Below are 14780 nucleotides of genomic sequence, written 5' to 3'. Positions count from 1 at the left end.
GTGCGCACGTATTGTTAAATCGTGGGAACGAATTCCTAATTCGTGGCCACGATATATATATTTTTTTCTTCTATGTCAGGATTAGGGCTCCGTAAAGTTCAATGCCAAGCGAGATATTTTATTTAACAGAAGTCGCCTACATCGAACGGCCAGTTTGGACGACATCCCTCTACTTCCTTCTTTAATGACGTCACTAAAACAGTTTTTTGACTAACCTCCGCCCACAGGAATACACAAGAGTTGCGTTTGTAGAGTGTGTTTGTCGCCATGTCGTCGAAACGCTGTTATTTTCATCCCGCAGTCCAATCACCGGGTCTGATTCCGGCTCAAATTGATGGGGTAAAATTAAAGACATGTTTACAATAACACTAAGCGCGTGCATCTCCACGTTATGGTAAGAGGCGTGACCTTTCCGGGCAAGATGCGCTAAAGCTGCTTGTCGAATCACAACACAGGAACCGCTGGCACAATCAGAACTCGTTACGTATTTCTGAAGGAGGGACTTCATAGAACAAGGAAGTCATCAGCCCGTTTTTATGACAGTGGAAACAGCGGTATACAGATAAGTAAATTATGTGAAAAATACCGTGTTTTTTTACACGCGAAACATGAACACATGTTATATTGCACACTATAAACACAATCAAAGCTTCAAAAAAACACAAAAAACGGGACCTTTAAAAGATGCCTCAATACGCTGTCTAGATAGGCAGCTCAATAGGTTTTGGAGCAGAGCATCTGGAGAGAGAGACAGAACAAAAAGAAAGAAAGAAAGAAAGAAAGAAAGCAGAAGACCGCAAGCGAATGAGTGAGAAGTGAATTAAAAATAATGGAGGAAGTATGTGAGAGATAAAGCAGAGAGATGGGCCAACGGTTTATTGCCTCTAACTGCATTTCTGCGTGTCTCTATCTGTATTGTATTGTGCGGAGAGGGTGACGGCTAAGATGCAAATCGCTTTTCGCCGCAAACAATATTGCATTTCTGTGAGCTTCATCCATCCTAGAGAGAGCGGCGGAAAGGGAGATGGATGGAGCGCTGAACTTTAATCAGGAGGAAGCCTGGAGCGATGGAGACTTTCTTTGGTCTGTGTATTTTTTCTGTGTAGGATACAGATTAATCAATCACACGCACACATACACATACTCATCATGTGACCACGACTGACACTACGATGACAATCCATCTCTTTCCCATCAGCCTTGTTGACGTCCAACTCCCCCACACATCCCAAAATCACATCACACACACACGCACGGTGCAAAAGACAGATGAGGAAAAACAGAATGAGAAAATAATCTCGTCTATGAGGACTTAAAACCCAAAGGACTCTCAAATTGACTAAACACGGCTGTTCTTGTCCACCCTTTTCCATAACAAACAAGCTCACTCGCACACCAGCCAACCAAATTCTCTTTAAGTTCCAGCAAACTTTTCTTTTAACACATCTCATCCAGCTGGAAACAGTCGGATCCTCCAAATGTGTGATGCTAGAAGCCCCACCCTTTTTTCATCGATGTTCTCTCAATACTAGACTCACTTTCGGCTACAACATCTTGATGCATCCAACATATAATGTTTTCAAATCACAAATGGACATACACTACATTCAGCACCAATGAGAGCCAAATGCATTTGGTTCTTATGTTGAATATTGAGTATGTATAAAATGGATAATTATGCCCAGTGACACAACTTTCATTTGAATGTTTGTGGGAACATGTCCCACCCTTATTTTCCATTTCACATGTTAGAGATGCCACATAATCATTGAAAGATTTTTTTTTTTTTTTTACTGTAAACCATTTCGAGAACATTTTAGTTTTCTGGAATTTTATGTGTATTAACATGAAAAGTTTATCACAGCTTTTGTTAATATAGAAAATGTTGAACCTTAGGGTAAAATACGGATATGGTTTTGGATGCTGATTGGTCAATAAGATTGCCTTCAGCTCTTGGCCTACTGCCATGTGGACATTCAGTACAGCATGTCATGTGATATTGCTAAATTTGAACAAACTGTAATGCTGTTTTGACTAGTCAGCATGGGGACCATTGTTATATCAAACCAATAATATAATCAAAACATATTAATAATAATACAGGCTTAGTGGAAGCTCTAACTATTTTTTTTTGCAAAACTAAAAAACTTGCCCACATATGATTCACTGCAGATCAATCAAATTACTAAGCAACCACTGACAGGAAAAACACAAAATAGGTATAATTTTAAAGCTTAGAAACTCAAAACTCCCATTTTGTTCAACTCTTAACGAGTGCTGAGTCATCACTTTAAAACACCCACGGGCGCCACCTAGCTACAAAAAAAATAATAATCATATTTTTCAAAACTCCTGCCTTAATCATCACAAAATATTTGTCATTTGAAAGCTTAGAGTCTGAACTTTACAATGACTAGCCACTTTGATTAACTCCTAAGTAGTGCTGAGTTATTTGCTGAAAAATTCGTAATTCATGAAATATTTTTTTTGTACTGTGTACTCCAATGTGTCAAAAGCATCACACAGCTCACATAATCATGAGTTATATGTCAATTGAAAGGTCTCACGGAGTAGAATACAATGAGTATAATTGTTTTGGGCTTTGACTAAACTTGAGTGAATTTTTGTACATGAAACCCCACAAGACCCATTTGTAAATAATAAACCGATGCAGCATTTATGTCACTTTTTGGCTCATAACTTCATGAAACATGCTTCGATTGTGGAAAATTGGACATCATTATTTATGATTCTCACGATTAAAATTAGTCAATCACGATATATTGCTCGTGCAATTACAACACATAAAACCCCACAGGAGCACAGATGCTAACTAAAACTAAAATTTAGCTATCACGTGGCATTTTAGCTTATAACTTCATGAAACATGCATAGATTGTGGAAAATTCAACATCATTACTTACAGTGGATGCTCCTGATTGAAATGAGTCCAAGATCAACATAATCATGAGTTAAGTGAAAGAACGATTTTAAATATGCCCATCAGGGTGCGCCAATGGCTAAACAAAAAGGCTACCTTGGTTCAAAATGCTCTAACTTTTGATTTCTTTATGCGATCACCACAAAATCTAATCCAGATACAGCTCACAAAAAGAAGAACATCACCAAAAAATGAATAATCCCACTACCTTATTGCCTTCATGAGATATTCCATTTTAAATTAGAAAGATATGTAAAGATATGTTTTCCCTTTTTTCCACTTTTTTCCACGTTCTTCAGCATGAGAATGTCCAAATTTATTTACTTATTTATTTATTTTAATATAAAAAGTTTCCTTTCAAACGATACCAACCTTTTGACTCTCCTTGCTATAGTTTTAGAGTTACGAGTCTTTACTTTTTTGTGTGTCACTCAGAAAAAGAAAGAAAAAAAAAAACTCTGAAAATACCCTCAGGGCTTAATGAGTTAAGTCAAATCAACTTAGTTAGTTAATGTAGTTCAGATAACATAATATTTTGAGTTTCTGTTGATTAAACCAATTGCCTTCATTGTATTATTTAAATGAACTCAAAATTTTAAGGCAACCAGGTAACTTACATTTTTAAGCTAAACCAACAATTCTTTTTTTTTTTTTTTTTAACAGTATATTGGCAGTAAAACGCCAACTTTTTTTCCCCCTTTTCACACAAATTATGATTAGAGGGGCATTGATGTTTCCACCACATAACCGGCTCCATATAGGGGTGAATTCAATGTGTTTAGGACACTTTTTGCCATTGACATGAATTGGAAAAGTGTCTCAATCAACCTAAATTCATGACTTTTCTGATGTAGTAAACTTGCTCCATAGCTCATCTGATACAGAAGCATTTGCAATGTGGAGCGCAGTCAAACACAATCAAACACAATCACAATCAAAAAGCTCAAAGACTTTTATAAGCAAGCTAAAATGGAATAGCTGCTTCAAACAAATGTGTTTTTATCTCAGTTTTGCTTTTGTTACCACCATAGGTTTACGGTAGGGTTTAGATGGAGCATTAACATTTTAGCACCGATTGAGCATTAACATTTTAGCACCACTAACCGGCCACTAACCTCTGTTTTAGATAAAACTGAATGTGTTTGTAGCACCACTCACTGGACATTTCACTTTGAAAGTATTGCGAAACATGAAGCATTGTAATACTGTTCCAATGAACCTAGGATAAATAATAATAAAGCCAGAGTTACAAAGTTGCTTTGAGATTTTATCATGGTTGAGTTTTTTTTTTTCTTTTCTTCTTTTTTGCTTTAACCCCTTAACTATAGTGAAATCACTTATTGCTTAAGTTAAAAGATTATTTAAGATAGAAAACAAAAAAGAAAAACACAGATTAAAAGGACACTGCACTAATGACAGACTGATATATTCGATCTGAAGTCACTCACATAAAGACTGAATTAGACTAAAACAAAGAAGTGATGTTGTGCTGGTGAGAGCCTCTGCTCTGCAGCGCTCTCTTTCACATTTGCACAAAACTTTCATTAGCGTGGATGGCAGGGTGCGAGAGCAGCCATATCTGTTCCATTAGCGTCGCTCACCATAAATCAAACTAATCTCTCCTCGAGGGCGCATGCTAATGACACCGCAACTGCCATCGCCACTGCTACCCTTAACTCACACGCACCGGCGTCTGTCATTACGCCACCCACCCCGCCCGCCCCCGCGCCAACCCAGATGAGCAAGATGATTGGTCAAGGGATAAACAGACTGCTGCATACAGGCCACGCCCACCTGAGGAGGAAAAACACATTTCAATGTCTTTTTGAGCTGCATAACAATGCTGAGCACAGAAAAACATCAGGGAAGGTTCACACAAAAATGAAAATTCTGTCATTATTTGCAATCTTCATGTCATTCCAAACTTGCATAATTTTCAAGTAGTGAAACACAAAAGGAGATGTTTAGCAGAAAGTTCATGCTGCTCTTTTACAAATAGCAGTCTCATTCAAACTGCCGAATAGTCAAAATTGGTGTGCACCACTTGGTTACAAGACATACGATAACGTTATTTCAAACCTTTGACGTGGCAAGTTTGATTATGCATATATGCAAATTCCATTTGAGAGCTACAGCGGAGGGGAAGCTTATCAGTGGATGGCTACATAAATTTGGGTCTCCCTCACACAAAGCTATCATACAACTTCCGAAGACTTGGTATATAGCACATGAGTGCAAATTAAACAGGGAAGTGTCAACTTTTTAAAGACATTTGTAGAAGAACATTTTCAGGAGAATTTTTTTGTCATTTTTACACATTAGTGAATTTTTACATTTAGTGCACTTTAAGGCAAATATACTCATGGATGAAGTTGTATTTCGTTCTTCACTTAGATGTAAAAAGAAGTCCGAAATTCCACAGCAGCATTGTTTAGCGAACATCCCAAAGCCACCCTCATTGCTGGGAGCGTTGTTTAGATGAATATTTAAATATGTGCCACACGCTTCAACAACAACAACAACAACAACAACAACAAGCATAACAAAAATGACAGCAGTTACCATAACAGTGTCGGTATAGCGCATGTTTTCATAGAAAAACAATGGAAAAGCAGAGATATCAGATGTTAACTTTTAAATTTACATTTCAATTTTAACACTATGTGATGCAGATCCTAATAGAAAGTGCAGCTTCTCATTACCTCTTCAGGTGAAAATTTCTTTCTTTCAGTTCCATCTAATTTTTGTGATTATTTAAACATCAAAATTAAAATGGTTTAGTATATCTAGTTTTCAAGAGCTCATAAACCTTCTGTTCTGACTTAATTTGGGTGGCTTCAATCCTTAAAGCTACACTATGTTTTGGTTGTGCTTTGGCTCTTTATGACTGTGCGGAGGAATATAAAACTAATAGGCTTAAAGGCAGGGTAGGCAAAAAAATGTATAAAAAACTTTTTTTCAAAATTTGTTTAAACTTTATTTATATATCAATACATAATTAAAATGTAAGTACTCTGAAAAAGAAAGTATAAAAATCGAGTGTCTGTAGACCTCTCACGACTGTTTTAAAGACAGCTCATTATTTCCATTCACTCCACCCCCTCCCTTCTGGGCTCCTTCCAAAGCCACGCCCCCAAAACGCATGAACGTGTGACTCCGACCACTGAGCTGGAAGACGCATTATTTACCTGAGACGAGCGGAGAGGAAGGAGCACAGTGCATGTAGTGACATCATGTCAGAATCACATGTAATAAAAATAACTTTATAATTATGAAGATAAACAAGATGTATTTTAGTACTCACTATCAAGCTAGCATATTGATATTGGTAAAGTTTAAAATATATATTTTTTGAATCGCTAACGAGCTAGTTATCTATAAGGCAAAGCTAAAAACAGGTTGCATGATACACGTTTTTCCATTACCATCATTTACACTGTGATGAAGATGAATTTCGTGTAAGATTCATAACATATACGTTGTTCTACAGATCAACAGAGTAACATACACTCAAATATCAACTCACAACTGCATTGCAGACACAAAATAATAACACACACATACAACAAAGTGTGTACGACACACACAGATACAAGATAAAGACATCAGTAAACATAGGTAGAGAATATAAAAACAAAACAAAGGCGAAAAAAACGTGCAGGTAAACTTACAGGTGAACATGGTAAAAGACTTAGACAGAGGGTAAAATTATGCACAATTCAACACTATAGCTATCATTATTTATCGTCTCTACTACGGCTCGCTAAGTAATGTTATGTTAGCTATATTACGCAGCTACGTGTGCTAATGACACATGCTTCATGAAAAAATAAACAAAAAAATATGTATGATCAAAATACAAAAAGAAAGATTTACCTGTCCAGCAGAAATAAAGCCATCAAGGAGTCACTTTTCAGCCCCTTGAGTTCCCTCAGTTCTCGCCATCGCTGGAAAGCCACGCCGATATTAACTCGCGTTTTATTTCTTTGTTTATCCAAAGACTTTTTGTTCATTGCCTTTTCTTGTACTGTTACTGTCTTCCTTTTTTTGCCTGGTTTGCCTTCACTAACTGCATAGGCCGGTACTGTGAATTTAGCTTGCTGTTTCTCTGCCATTGTTTTGGTATTCCTAGGATCCATGCCTCTTGGATTCCCCAAATCAAACGTGTGCGCGCAAGTGGGCAGGTCATGTGTGGCAAAAGGGTGGTTGCCATGGTTGCGAGAGAGTGACAGCCGCCTAAGCCAATCCTATGTTTCGTCCCGGATGGAAATAATGAGCTGTGTTTAATACAGATTAAACGGTCTAGAGTCACTCGATTTTTATACTCTTTTTATCAGAGTTCTTACATTTTAATTATGCATGTATATATATAGAAAGTTTAAACAAATTTGGAACAAAATTTCTTACCTACCCTGCCTTTAAAGGATTAGTTTTTATTTTCAAATGAAAATTACCGCAAGCTTTACTCACCCTCAAGCCATCCTAGGTGTATATGACTTTCTTCTTTCTGATGAACACAATCGTAGATATATTAATAAATATCCTGACGCATCCGAGCTTTATAATGGCAGTGAGAAATACCGAGTATGAGCTGGAGAAAGTGCTTCCATCCGCATCCATCCATCATAAACATACTTCACACGGGTCCGAGGAGGAGGAGGGGTGGTGGTGGTGGTGGTGGTTAATAAAGTCCTTCTGGAGCAAAGCAATGCATTCATGTAAAAAAAAATCCATATTTAACAAGTTATGTTGAAAATATCTAGCTTCTGCTAGACCGCATTCTGTATTCAACGTACAAAGAAAATGTAAACTGGCATCACGTCAGTTAATCTTTTTCCGTAAGTTGAATAGGAAAGGCGTAGGACGTAGCATATCCTTTTGAACTGCAAGAGTTTTACACTTTCTTCATAAGTTTAATACTGAAGGCGGTCTGGCAGAAGCCAGATATTTCACTTCATAACTTGTTAAATATGGATTTTTTTTTTTTTTTTTTTTTTTTTACACAAATGCTTTGCTTCGCTTCAGAAGGACTTTATAAATCACCTGGAGCCGTGTGGAGTATGTTTATGATAGATGGATGTGGATGGAGACACTTTCTTCAGCTCATACTCATTGGTATCTCTCACTGCCATTATAAAGCTCAGATGCATCAGGATATTTATTAATATATCTCTGATTGTGTTCATCAGAGAGATGAATGATTGAACAGAAAGATTTCTCTATTTATGGATCAGACACCCTCAAAGACCCCTACACTCTGTAAACATAACAATGTACTCTGTTTTTTTTTTCTGTGTTTTACCTGTATTTTGAATTATGCATTGCATTGTGTTGTGTTTTAGGGTTAAAGAAAATGGTAACACATTACATGTACTTAATATAGTAATAACAGTAAATTATGCATAATTACAAGCAACTTTAACCCTATAGTACAAGTGCACATGCATATTTAATATTATTCAGTAGCCTACTTATTTGTGTAATTGCACTGTAACAACAACACCTCAAAATAAAGTGTAGCCGACGTTTGTCTGTAAACTTACAGACAATGTCCTGGCAAAAAAAATTCCAGTACCTTTTCCATATATATATATATATATATATATATATATATTTTTTTTTTTTTTTTTCCTTACAATTTTATATTTTGTCTTTTGTCTTCGAGTTTGAAAGCCCCTGGTCACTGTATACTTTTACTGTATGGAAAAGAGCAACTTGGACATTCTTAAGAATATCAACTTTAGTATTTAACATTAAAAAGAAAGAGGTTGGAACAAGGCGAAGGTGAGTAAATTATGACAGAATTTGCATTTTTGGGTGAGCACATACACAACCTCACATTACAAACAAAACTAAGACCCACACACCCATAGAAAACCCAACTGGAAACATCATCCTTTGCTCTTTCAATATCACACACTCAGGGCGCTGATATTACTCATGATGGATAGCTCAATAGCGCCCAGCGCTGGGTAATGTGGCTGTGTTTTGATTGGGTGCAGAGTGGGCGAGTGATTAGCTTTTAGGATTTATGATTATGGCTTATCAAACAATACACACAGCGTGACTCTACTACACACACGCGGTATCATGGGTAATCAAACAGCACGGCTTATCCATTGGGAAATACACACAGTATTGCGTACTAAAGCTCCCAGCATGGGTCAACTGTATTTGAGTGAGACACACAACACTCACAATACTGGATCATATAACAAAATTAAGCAATTCTGAAACTGTGTGATTCACAATTGCACAATGTTAAGGGTGTATAAAGAAATAGAAATAAACTGATATATCGTAAAATTTTCAATAAGTTTGCCTGATTGGACAATTAACAGACGTTTCCCTATAGGTCTACTGCACATTTTGCCATATGTATTACAGCAGGTCATTTGGGAATTGTATGCATACAGGAGAGCTACAAAACAGTATACATACTGCAGAAATATTATGAGTGTAGTAGTAAGATATTCTGTTACAGCACAGCAGAGGCACATATGAGTATTCACTAAGGGCTCGTCTGCATGGCTCAATGCTTACAGTAGGTTTAAAACTTTCCATAATAAAAATGAGTGCTATAAAACGACATGTGTGACCAGGGCTGTGCTAAGGATTTGGCCTAGAATGTTTGTAAAATATCAAAAGAGTTGTGTTAACATGAATGTACACCATCCCCATCACATATCTTTAGAGATCCCTTATCCTAAATTCAGTGACAAGGGCAAAAAGTTAGGAAGCTAGAGTTTTTAAAAGCTAAACCTTGTGGGGGAAAAAAGTTAGTTTAATTGTATTGAATATGCCCATGCAGCGTACAAACCCGATTCCAAAAAAAGTTGGGACACTGTACAAATTGTGAATAAAAACAGAATGCAATGATGTGGAAGTTTCAAATTTCAATATTTTATTCAGAATACAACATAGATGACATATCAAATGTTTAAACTGAGAAAATGTATCATTTTAAGGGAAAAATAAGTTGATTTTAAATTTCATGGCATCAACACATCTCAAAAAAGTTGGGACAAGGCCATGTTTACCACTGTGTGGCATCCCCTCGCCCTTCGTCTGCAAACGTCTGGGGACCTGAGGAGACAAGTTGCTCAAGTTTAGGAATAGGAATGTTGTCCCATTCTTGTCTAATACAGGCTTCTAGTTGCTCAACTGTCTTAGGTCTTCTTTGTCGCATCTTCCTCTTTATGATGCGCCAAATGTTTTCTATGGGTGAAAGATCTGGACTGCAGGCTGGCCATTTCAGTATCCGGATCCTTCTTCTACTCAGCCATGATGTTGTAATTGATGCAATATGTGGTCTGGCATTGTCATGTTGGAAAATGCAAGGTCTTCCCTGAAAGAGACAATGTCTGGATGGGAGCATATGTTGTTCTAGAACTTGGATATACCTTTCAGCATTGATGGTGCCTTTCCAGATGTGTAAGCTGCCCATGCCACACGCACTCATGCAACCCCATACCATCAGAGATGCAGGCTTCTGAACTGAGCGCTGATAACAACTTGGGTTGTCCTTGTCCTCTTTAGTCCGGATGACATGGCATCCCTAGTTTTCCAAAAAGAACTTAAAATTTTGATTCGTCTGACCACAGAACAGTTTTCCACTTTGCCACAGTCCATTTTAAATCAGCCTTGGCCCAGAGAAAATGCCTGCGCTTCTGGATCATGTTTAGATATGGCTTATTTTTTGACCTATAGAGTTTTAGCCGGCAACAGCGAATGGCACGGTGGATTGTATTCACCGACAATGTTTTCTGGAAGTATTCCTGAGCCCATGTTGTGATTTCCATTACAGTAGCATTCCTGTTTGTGATGCAGTGCCGTCTAAGGGCCCGAAGATCACGGGCATCCAGTATGGTTTTCCGGCCTTGATCCTTACGCACACAGATTGTTCCAGATTCTCTGAATCTTTGGATGATATTATGCACTGTAGATGATGATAACTTAAAAATCCTTTCTGATATTGCTCCACTATTTTTTGCCGCAGCATTGGGGGAATTGGTGATCCTCTGCCCATCTTGATTTCTGAGTGACACTGCCTCTCTGAGAGGCTCTTTTTATACCCAGTCATGTTGACAATTGACCTAATAAGTTGCAAATTGGTCCTCCAGCTGTTCCTTATATGTACATTTAACTTTTCCGGCCTCTTATTGCTACCTGTCCCAACTTTTTTGGAATGTGTAGCTCTCATGAAATCCAAAATGAGCCAATATTTGGCATGACATTTCAAAATGTCTCACTTTCAACATTTGATATGTTATCTATATTCTATTGTGAATAAAATATAAGTTTATGAGATTTGTAAATTATTGCATTCCTTTTTTATTCACAATTTGTACAGTGTCCCAACTTTTTTGGAATCGGGTTTGTACTTCAAATCTTGTATACGCCTAATATATATATATATATGCGTTATATATATAAATGCGTTAAACTGAAAAAAATGAATTGCAAAATTAATGCGGTAAAAATATTTAAGACAATTAACAATTTTTTTTTCTGTCATCCTTTGGCTGCGCTACAGTATATGATCACATATCATTCATTAATATTAATTTTTGGTTCACCAAAAATATTCTCGTCGCTTTATAATATTAATATTGAACCACTGTACTCACATGAACTGATTTAAATATGCTTTTAGTACATTAATGGATTTTGAGAGAGGAAATGTCATTGCTGGTTATGAAGGCCTCACTGAGCCATCGGATTTCAACAAAAATATCTTAATTTGTGTTCTGAAGATTAACGAAGGTCTTACAACGGCATGAGGGAGAGTAATAAATGACATTATTTTCATTTTTGGGTGAACTAACCCTTTAAGTGGGTCAAAAAGGCACTCTTATATTCAGCTAATTGTATTAAATATAAATTTAAATGATAACACATTTAAGTAAGTGTCCAAAGATATTACATTCAGTTAGCACTTAAGTATATTCTTTTAAAGTATAATTTTCAGTAATAAGTACACTTTTTAAAAGCATTCTAAAGTGTACTTCTTTCACAATGGAAGTCATTTTACTTCTATATTTTCCGAGTTCAATATGATATTCATCAAGAAGTTTATTGTATTCAACAAGGAATGTTTCGTGTTTAAAAAAAAAAAAAAATTGCAACCTACTTTTGAAACAGGACATCTAGTTGGAAAAAATGAAGACTTGATTTTATCCTTTGGGAATTAACTGGTAATCTCTAAAACACAAGCATTGTCATGAGGAGGAAGAAACTGTGATGACAGTACACTTAATAAATCTGGCTGTACAAAAGACCATATGAAGTCTGATGCTTAGGGGAATGCGTATCTTTGTCACAGGCTAGAGACAGAATCGCAGCACTCTTGCCAACTGTGATGTTTTTTCTTCAGGAAAATGAAAATGACTCGAAACATACAACAATAGCAACTCTAAAGTGGCTAAAAACCAAAAAGCTTGTCCTGGAGTGGCCTACACTTCACTCCAACTGAGTATTACAATGTTAAGACATCACTTCTTTAATTGCTGCCAAAGGTGTTAACTCAGGTGGGTGAATAATGTATTATTCTAGATTTTATAGTGGTGCTTTCTGAAGCAAGCATCACTACACTGTAAAAAATGACCGTGATTTTAACAGTAAAAGACTGTAAAAATGCTGAAGTGAAAAACTGTCAATTGGTTTACAGAAAGTTTCCGTACTATATACGGTGAATAACTGTAATAGATCTAACGGTACATTTAATGTAATTTTACAGTAAAATACCGTTAAATTCACAGTTTTTGGAAGTGAAAAATAACAATTCATTGTAAAATTTACAGTGAAAAAACGTAAATTGACATTCCCACAATTCCCTGCGTGACACTTCACATTTGATATATTTTCGTTGAAATAACTCTGTTTCTTCTTAGTTTTTCTCATTTTTTTCTAATCAGTTATGTACATTAGGGTTTTATGTTACATCTAATGTTGTTAAATTAATGTTTATTGCATTTTTAAAATTTCATGCATGTTACCATGATGGTGTTTAGTGTGTGTGTGAATGACACTGTGTGAACCTTCTATATGTTAGTGTTGTCCTTCTCAGCTTGTGGAAAATCTGCTTGTGATGAACTTTGATTCATCATGTGACTCTTATCACCACTGTGTTTGGTGACTGTCAGTGTATTATAAAGGTACAAAACAGATATTAGTACTTCATTAGGTTGGTAAATTAACATTATATAAGTTAATGAAATACGTTATTTTACCGTAAATGTAACAGTTTTTTTTTTACGTTGCTACTGTATTTTTTATGGTAAAGTTCTGGCAACCACAGCTGCCGGTTTTTTACCGTAAATTTTACTGGGATATTTTTTACAGTGTACTATTAGTAGGGTTGGGGATTTGAACAAATGTAAATGTACAATACTGAAACAAGATTGCCAAGTATTGTACTGCACTAGTTGGATGAAATAATAGAGCACTGCAGGGATGACATGATTTTATAGGCCAATTACCATTACGGAAGTTAACATTACCCTGGTTCCCATCAACATAAAGCCAATAGTATTTTCAATTGGCTTTTGGATTATTGCAGAAAATAAGCTCTGCGACCAACAAAAGTTTATGATTTAAACATAGGCTATAAATGGTTGCATGACTTCAATGTCACCACCAAGCTTCCAACAACTCTTTGAGTTTTTATTTAATAACATTTTCCCTGAAAGTTTAAGTTATAATAGTTTGCAAGAGCGTGATTATAAACACAATGAGGTTGTGAAAGCATACTAGTGAGTAGATGTGTTTTCCTGTTTGGCGTGATAATATTTAATGTCCCTGACAACTTCTGTAATCCTATTTAGCAATTTGTTAGCAACCGCCTTTTTCAAGACACATAAAAGCCGTATAAAATGAGTGGGGTATTACTGAAGTGTTTTATGTTGTAGCATAAAATATGAACATATCTTGAGCTTGTGTTAAATTGAGAATTTAATTGTAGGCATCTAACCAAAATCCATTGCTTTTGGGAGGATAGAACCGCAGGATCACAAATGCTACACACAAGTGCAAACTCTTTTCCAGGTTTTAGAAGCAGCACATTACATGTAGGTCTACAAGTATAATGTTAAATAGTATTTTCTGCATGCGAGTAAGATTGTATTCATACCGGGTTCATTGAGTTTGTCTTGTAATGAGTCAGTCCTTACAGATTCACATGTTTGTTACTAGGGAAGAAAAAGAGAAAGCATTAGTTTCCTTTTGGAAAGAAATACAACAAATTATATCTTTTTATTTTCTCAATTGTTCTTTCAGACAAGATTAAATGGAGACTTTTGCTTGAGTATTCTGTGTCTCCTGCGTTTCTACTGAAAAAAGAACCCAGTATAATCTCATGTGTATCCTCGATTTTCAAAACATATCTCAACAATGTTTCAAACTGTGCACAGATTTGTCAAGATACCAATGTTTGCAATCAAAACTCAGAAATCTCAATATGAGCTCAAATACTTCACATCAAATTATTCCAGTTTTTCAAAATGTATGTAATGTTCAAAAATCAAAAATAAAAAGATAGGCAAATTCAATAACAACCTCACATGTATCCTTCCACGCCATAATACACTGTGACTTACTCATTTAGCAATGGCGGACACACAGAAGAAATGTTCATTAAGTTTTATTCAATACAGGAATAATTTGATTAAAATAGATTGAAAACGGTTCAATCTAATTACTAACTAAAGTTATACCCAAATGTGTTTTTATGCTTATTAGCGTTAGCTTAGCAACATGCTAGTGCCAAATCTCTACTGAAGCAAAGACTGTAGATATAGAAAGACGGTTCAACCCTATTAGTTATGAATGGGACAAACTG

At 36.1% G+C, this 14780-nt stretch overlaps 1 protein-coding gene across 2 annotated transcripts in view; it reads right to left on the bottom strand.

The window, feature by feature from the left end:
• The window catches only part of raraa (retinoic acid receptor, alpha a), a 230999-nt gene that overhangs the window by 132451 nt on the left and 83768 nt on the right, over window positions 1–14780 (bottom strand). The window contains exon 2 of one of the 2 annotated variants that reach the window (XM_048171116.1): window positions 14073–14130. The exons of the other annotated variant lie outside the window; for it this stretch is intronic. The gene's annotated coding sequence lies outside the window, so the exon portion shown is untranslated. The remainder of the gene's footprint in view (window positions 1–14072; window positions 14131–14780) is intronic. 2 annotated transcript variants of the gene reach the window in all.

This window comes from Megalobrama amblycephala, linkage group LG20, assembly GCF_018812025.1.
Source record: "Megalobrama amblycephala isolate DHTTF-2021 linkage group LG20, ASM1881202v1, whole genome shotgun sequence".
NCBI lineage: Eukaryota > Metazoa > Chordata > Actinopteri > Cypriniformes > Xenocyprididae > Megalobrama > Megalobrama amblycephala.
Note: the sequence above shows the minus strand (reverse complement) of the source record. Positions and strands in the feature narration are given on the sequence as shown.